The following is a 7,680-nucleotide window of genomic DNA, read 5'->3' on the forward strand; positions in this document are numbered from 1 at the left end:
AGTAAATATTTTGACCCCTTTTAAATGTACAATTCCATTTAAGTGATGTTCAGAATTTATCTAATGAATTTAAAAAGATTTTGCTAGAGCTGACATTGTTGACAGTAAAAAGTCAGCCAGTTTTCTGTAGTGTCAAATTTCAGTCTGAGAAACTGGAATTTACATGGCTTTGTCTCATAAGTTAATAAGTGGGTTTGCCAATTCTTAAAGATCCAAGCACTGGAGATTGTGCTATGTTGGAAATCATGAGCAGAAAGCTTACATGGTGTAATAAAATTTGCCCCTTTAGGTTAGCTTTGGTGTAGTAGGCAAGTGGTCTGACTCCTTTATATCATACTAGAGGCCCCGTGCACGAATTCGTGCATGGGCAGGGTCCCTCAGCCTGGCCAGTGATCAGGGACGATTGGGGCCAGCAGGCCAGGGGGAGGGACCGGGGGAGGTTGGCTGGCTGCGGGAGGTTGGCGGTGGGAGTGCACTGACCACCAGGGGGCAGCTCCTGCATTGAGCATCTGCCCCCTGGTGGTCAGTGCGCATCATAGCGACCAGTCATTCCACAGTTCAGTTGATTTGCATATTAGCCTTTTATTATATAGGACTAGAGGCCCGTTGCAGGAAGATTCCTGCAAGAATAGGGCTTCCTCAGGCCTATTCCTGCAAGAACAGGGCTTCCTGAGGCCAGAGCGAAGCAGAGAAGGGAGCGAAGCTGGAGGCTCCCTCCCTTCCCCGCCGCCTAGCTCTGTCCCTTCCCAGCCGCCTCCCCTCCCTCCCTTCCCCGCCGCCTCCGCTCCCTCCCATCTCTGCTGCCTCACTCCCTCCCTTCTCTGCCACTTCGCTCCCTCCCGTGTCCACTGCCTCAGCTCCGCTCCCGTCTCTGCTACCTCTGATCCATTCCCTTCGCCGCCGCTTGGCTCCCTTCTGCAGTGCTTGGCTTCCTTCTACACTGTCTTCAGTCTTCACTGGGCACCTGTGTATGCAAATTAACCGCCATCTCTTTTGGGTTAATTTGCATACTCTTCTGATTGGCTGGTGGGCGTAGCAAAGGTATGGTCAATTAGCATCTTTGTCTTTTATTAGTGTAGATCTAACTGTGTGTGGTAGAAGAAATCTTGGAAAAATGAAACAAGACACAGATTTGTGAAGCAAATATTAACAGGTATTAACAAATAAGAGCCATTCATTCATTTATCAACCTTTACTACAAAAGCCACTAAGAGAGAAGGTTAGGGCTTTTTTTTTTTTCTCTTTCTCACATCAGTTTTTTCTTGGCATGTCTCTTATTTTTTCCCTTTTTTAAGATGGATGACCATTGTCATTCCCTGCTTTCTATATATACTGACAAAATGTGGTACAGAATGAGAAAGGAAAAACAAACTCAACTAGGAAACATGTAAAAATATTTTCAGCATATCTGAAACAATAAGATACTTTACAACTTACAAAAACTTGACTGTTGGGTTTAGGCCAGGGGTGGGCAAACTTTTTGACTCGAGGGCCACAATGGGTTCTTAAACTGGACCAGAGGGCCGGAACAAAAGCATGGATGGAGTGTTTGTGTGAACTAATATAAATTCAAAGTAAACATCATTACATAAAAGGGTACGGTCTTTTTTTTTTTTTTTAGTTTTATTCATTTCAAATGGGCCGGATCCGGCCCGGGGGCCGTAGTTTGCCCATGGCTGGTTTAGGCAAAACCATTAAATAACACCTCTCAACACTTCTGAGTTTGGAATCAATAGGAAAAAAGACATAGGACACAGACAAATGGGACCTCACAACATCAGCTTTAATACTGATGAAATCTGATGGAAAGACATGCCTTTGGCTGCAGTGGCCCTCCTAATACTTCACCTGATTTAAATTTATCCAGTTAACATAGCAAGGCCTTTCCTGTGGGGATTGGGGACAAAAGAGTGCAGAGAAAACTACTTCAGCCTCATATTAGGAAAGCAGGACAAACTGATTGCTCTCTGCTGTTAGGCAGCAATGTCTGGCACCAAATTTCAGCTCCACAGATGGGAATGAATAGGGGACTGAGAGAAGCTAGGGGTGTCCCTTCCTTCTGCCCCTACCCCGAAACTAGAAGAATACAGAATAAGAATGACCCTTTCCCCCATCACTGCCATATAAGTCTCATTCATAGAGTCAAGCTCTATCTCTGCAACATAGAGAGAAAGAATGATCTTCTCTCTCATGGGTGCTATAACACATTTGGTTTGTTTTGCGAAGAAGCTTTTAGTGTTGATTTAAATGTAAGAAATTTGAATATTTGGGATAGGAAAAAGGGAAGTGTGTGTGTCTGTCTTCAGTTTGAAAGGTGATGAGGAGGAACCTAGTCCCCCACATTTATTTGCATTGGAATCTCTACTTCACCAGTCCCCTGACAGTGGATAGGAGGGGTAAGGGATGGTGCATGAAAAGAACAGAGTATTACACATTATTGGCTTATTTATGTACCTTTTCATTGGGTTTTCCCCCTTAAAATGTAATAAAGTAGTAATTCCCTTCCTAGATTAATCAGTAGAAGCCCATTTGATCTGTAATATCATTTTATTTTTAATTAAATGTTTATTGATTGGTTTTAGAGAGAGGAAGGGAGAGAGGAAGGGGAGGGGAGAGAGAGAGAAGCATCGATTGTTGTTCCACTTATTTATCCATTCATTGCTTGATTCTTGTATGTGCCCTGACCAGGGATCGAACCCTGCAATCTTGGCACATCCAGACGACGTCTAACCAACTGAACTACCCTGCCAGGGCCTGTAATTGGAAAAATATTTTTAAATTACTTTTTATTGCAGATGTATGCCAGTTAGCTACATTCTAAGTCATTTTTGTGGCAGGACATAAACTGAAAACCCAATCCAAAATGTCTTTGTGGCATAAGAAATTAATGTGGAATGTTATCTGATGGCCTTTCTTAGTAATTGGATACCTGTGGGCTCATATTTCTTTTATGGAAATTTCTTATAGTAACCAAAGTCTTTTAGATATGAAAATTTAAAGTATTGACTTTGTTTTGTTTTTATGATTTAATGAGAATTTAAACTTCATTCTGAACTTATTACGATTGTAATGGTAATGCATATTGGAACCAGGTTTTTATTGTGGAGGTTATTTATTTTGCTTTTTTCCCTTTTTATCCTTTTCAGTGAGAGACACTTTCTTCTTAGTTATATACTCTTATGCAGTAAATTACCTTGTACATACCTTGTCCTAGAAAAAAACAATTTACGTATGCCTGTATTATGACAGTGAAGTATCAGTAGATGCCCTTTTATTACAAATAGTAACAAATTATTACTGAAAATCACTGAATAGTATTTTCCCAAAAGATTTTTACTTAATCCTTTACATTTTCATACAGTTTCTCTTGAGCTTTGTTGTTCTCACTTTCTTGGATTTTATTGTCAAGTGCATGCATGTATAGTCAATTCAAGTCACATTATAGATGATTTGAAGCAAATGTTTGCATCTTATTTAAAGCTTGTCATTTTCTCTCCAATTTATTTATCTCTCTAATATCTCTTTTGATGACTTTTCTAATATTTCTATGTAGGCAGGTATTCTTAATTGAGTCTTGTTAGTCTAATAATAGTAGAAATAGTAGAAATAATTTTATTTAAAATTATTTTGTGTTGTCTTGGGAGTAAACTTTAGAAATTATTATTAAGTAGTTCCATGGTTATCATAAAAAACATAATTCATGTAACTTTCTTGTATTTCAGAAACCTTTTTTCAAAAAGGACAAAGGAACTCAAATCAGTTGTCCATAGTGCTCCTGGTTGGAAATTATTTGGTAAAGTTCCTCCCAGAGAGAATCTTCAGAAAACTTCCAAAATTATTCAGCAGGTAAGTACTAACATAGCCATGTGTTTTGTCTTAGTTTTTCAAATATATTTTCTTGATAATTAACCATGTCCTACTTTCATTTATATTTTTGTACATATAAAATTTTGGGATTATAGATATTTCTAGCAACCTTAATGTATTTTTAAAACATGACACATTTTCAATTATCTTTTATGGTTGTGAAAATTCTTTAAAGTAGTAGAATATTGCCCTGGCTGGCTTGGCTCAGTGGATAGAGCGTCAGCCTGCGGACTCAAGGGTCCCGGGTTCGATTCCAGTCAAGGGCACATGCCTGGGTTGCAGGCTTGATTCCCAGTAGGGGGCGTGGAGAAAGCAGCCGATCAATGATTCTCTCTCATCATTGATGTTTCCATCTCTCTCTCTCCCTCTCCCTTCCTCTCTGAAGTCAATAAAAATATATTTTTTAAAAAAAGAATATTGATTTTGTTTCCTAGTTATTCCTTGGATAGCCTTTTGTTATCGTTGTTGTTATTGTTAGCTAACTACTCTCACCACAGATTTTGACTTCGAATTGAACACGGTAGCATTTGCCAGTGGCACAGATTTTGTGGATATAGGTAGTTGTGAACTTATGAAACAGTAAAAAGAAAAACTGAGTAGAGTTTGAGGTTGAACTCTTTGATTACTTTTCTGATGTTCTATCTAAACCAATGACTTTGTGAGATGAGTGTACGTATATATAATCTTTTTTAGTAGTTTAGTAGCTAATTCTTTTAATATCTGTATTAATATTTCTATTCTTGAGTTTTAAAGAATTTCAGATCTTACCTGACTCCTAAATTTGTGCTCCTTACTAGGAGATCGATGAGACTGGAAAGCAGCAAGACTGGATCAATTTGTAGCATTTTTAAATTAGGAGAATTTGTTGCTTGGGAGATATATAATAAATTTTCTATTTCTCTGCTTCCCAATTGTAGTTTATCAGATTCAACACAACCAGCATTATAAAAACAATGACATTAAGGCAATAATCATCATTCAAATTGGAAAAACATCTTCCTTTAAGCATTTAATAGTGTTCCTTTTATTGCTCAAAAGAAAGATTGTTCCCAAAAGTGATATAAGAAAACAATTTTTAGATCTTTAAAAACATTAGTTATAGTTAATTTTGTTTACAATTAATTAAAATGTTGAGTAGTTTAAATAGCTGCTGGAACTTAAAACTATGCTGATTCCCAAGGTGTGTACTCAGGCACCCAGGTGTTTCAGCTAATGGGGGAACCATGGCAAATTCAGTGATACTCCACATCTGTCAGATATGGTAGACTTTTAGCTTGAGGTAGTACACAATTTCAACATTAAATGGCACTATATTCTTTTCACATCTTTGTGAATCTAATTTTTCTGAGGTTTGGATAAAAATCAGATAATGTGCAAAAATAAGTGTGGAACAGGAAAAATGGTGATAGTATCTAATTGGATTTCAAATTTTGAGAAATTGTACAGTATACAATATCATGCTCAATTAGTAATTAATTGTGGTTATTTAGGAGTGAAATAAAACTTTTTCTTTAATTTATGTGCGTTATATTTTCAAATGGATACTACGTGTTAGGACATAAATTCTATTAAATTGTTAGACATAACTGCTGTAGTTATTAAACAGAATTATTAGGTATTTTTGTTAGTTTGGGGAGGCTCGATGGAAAAATTACTGGGACATTGAAGGCACTGTTAACCAAGAAAATCTGGGAATTTTGCTATCTTAGCATTTTAAGTTTTAACTTTTTTTGTAGAGTCTGAAAAATCACTTCTCCTGTCAGTTTTTCAGAAGACCAAGTTCGCCCTCTAGAGGCAAAACAGTGGCCTTGCTGTTGAAGGTTTTGTATTCCTACTTTATGATAGTTTACCTTAAAAGTGCATGTGCATACACTTCTATGTCTTTATATAAAGTAACATTCTGCAATATCTTCTCATAGGTGACTAAATTAATTACTGGGTGCATAATTACCTGTTTATTGATATTCTGTATGCCTTTAATTTGCTGTCTTCATTTTGGAAAGCCACATTCTCTTTTGTATATATATTGTGTGAACATTTGATGACTGGCCAGGAAAAGAACTCTTATTTTCATAGGGGAAGAAGGAGTGGAGTTGCTGTCTTCTACAGCCCCTTCTCTGGCTTTTTATAGATGGTGATTTCTCCCAGCTACTACTTTTAAGTTTTGAACTTTCAGGTTGTGTGTAGGTACTAGTGTGTATTTTGGTGCCTTTTTCATGGGTCTTTTTCTTTTGGGAAGGTGTGATAGATGGTGAAATTGTTCCTCTGATTTTTTCTACCCTCAAAATATGTATCTCTTTCACCATGTGATGGGACATGTTTCTGCCTCTCCCTTTCTGCTTTCTCTTTCCCTACTTCTGTGTGTGTCCTCTGCTCTCCATTTGTCTAACTTTGCTGTCCTCTTCCCTGCAGTTGTCATTTTCAAGAAGGGCATGATTTTCTTGCATTAATAACTAGTGGCCCAGTGCACAAATTTGTGCGCATTGAAAGGAAATTATTAGAAGAAATATTTTAATATTGCTGTTCGCCCTTTCTGTATAATAGAAGTGTCAACCAAATTCACAACCGACAATGACAGATCGAAACTTACCTGTGTGATTGGCGCCAGTAAGAGCTTTATATGTATCGTGCATGCACGAGTCAATTTAGCCTTTTATAGATATAGAATAAACTTGCTTAATTAGACCTGCTTTCTGATTTAGCTAAACTTTTTCCAGCCCAGTGAAGCACCCCCAGCTTCTCTTTCAGGTAATTGTCAGCAACACAGCAGTAAATATCCACACAAAGTAGATCATTATTGTAGATCATGCAGGGAGAACAAATGGTAAAATATTTAACTGCAGCATTGTTTGACTATATTCTTCACAGTGAGAAAACCTGAAGTCATTTTCAAGGTCCACCATGTCTTACTTCTTTTCAGTCGGGTCAAGTTTCTAAACTTTCTAAATCTCCATTTTCTGGCTAATGAAAAGAAAATAGGATTCTACCGAGTCTCCTATCTACCTACTCCAGGACTTCTGTGAGGATGAAATGAGATGAGGCACAGGAAAACACTTCACAGACATTTGGTTCAAGTGTGAAATGTTTCCAGCTGGCTATAAAGCAAGTTGTGTTCCTGGGCTGAAGAAACTGCAAGGAGGCTAGTCATCACTAGGGAGAGGAAGCTGGGCGTTGCTACGTGGCGTCATTACCCGGATGGATGGACACTTAACATATTAGCCTTTTATATATATAGACTAGAGGCCTGGTGCATGAAATTCATGCCCTCAGGAGGGGTCCCTCCTGTGCCCTCTTGCAGTCCGGGAGCCCTCAGGGGATATCCAACTGACAGCTTAGGCCCGTTCCCCATGGGAAGTGGGCCCAAGCTATCAGTCGGACATCCTTAGTGCTGCTGTGGAGGCGGGAGAGGCTCCCACCACCACTGCTGCACTCGCCAGCTATGAGCCCGGCTTCTGGCTGAGCGGTGCTCCCCCTGTGGGAGCACACTGACCACCAGGGAGCAGCTCCTGCGTTGATCATCTGCCCCCTGGTGGTCAGTGCGCATCATAGTGACCAGTCATTCCACTGTTCAGTTGATTTGCATATTAGCCTTTTATTATATAGGATAGTAAATTTATAACTTTGTTTCTCTGTTCCTACCTGAAACATTTTTGAACAGCCCTGACTTTTAAACTCTGTAAAAGATCCTGTCTCATAATAGACAAACATGGTAATTGACCGTACCTTCGCTACGCCTCCCATGGGCTAATCAGCATGATATGCAAATTAACCGCCAACAAAGATGGCGGCTAATTTGCATACTGTCGGCAGGGC

At 38.8% G+C, this 7,680-nt stretch overlaps 1 protein-coding gene across 3 annotated transcripts in view; it reads left to right on the forward strand.

Moving 5' to 3' along the window:
* The first annotated feature begins 3,769 nt into the window (after positions 1-3,769).
* TBC1D12 (TBC1 domain family, member 12) overlaps positions 3,770-7,680 on the forward strand; it is a 52,510-nt gene continuing 48,599 nt past the window's right edge. For all 3 annotated transcript variants that reach the window (XM_014531583.1, XM_014531581.1, XM_014531582.1), the window contains exon 1: positions 3,770-3,846. The gene's annotated coding sequence lies outside the window, so the exon portion shown is untranslated. The remainder of the gene's footprint in view (positions 3,847-7,680) is intronic.

This window comes from Myotis brandtii, unplaced genomic scaffold (genome assembly GCF_000412655.1).
Source record: "Myotis brandtii unplaced genomic scaffold, ASM41265v1 scaffold810, whole genome shotgun sequence".
Classification (NCBI taxonomy): domain Eukaryota; kingdom Metazoa; phylum Chordata; class Mammalia; order Chiroptera; family Vespertilionidae; genus Myotis; species Myotis brandtii.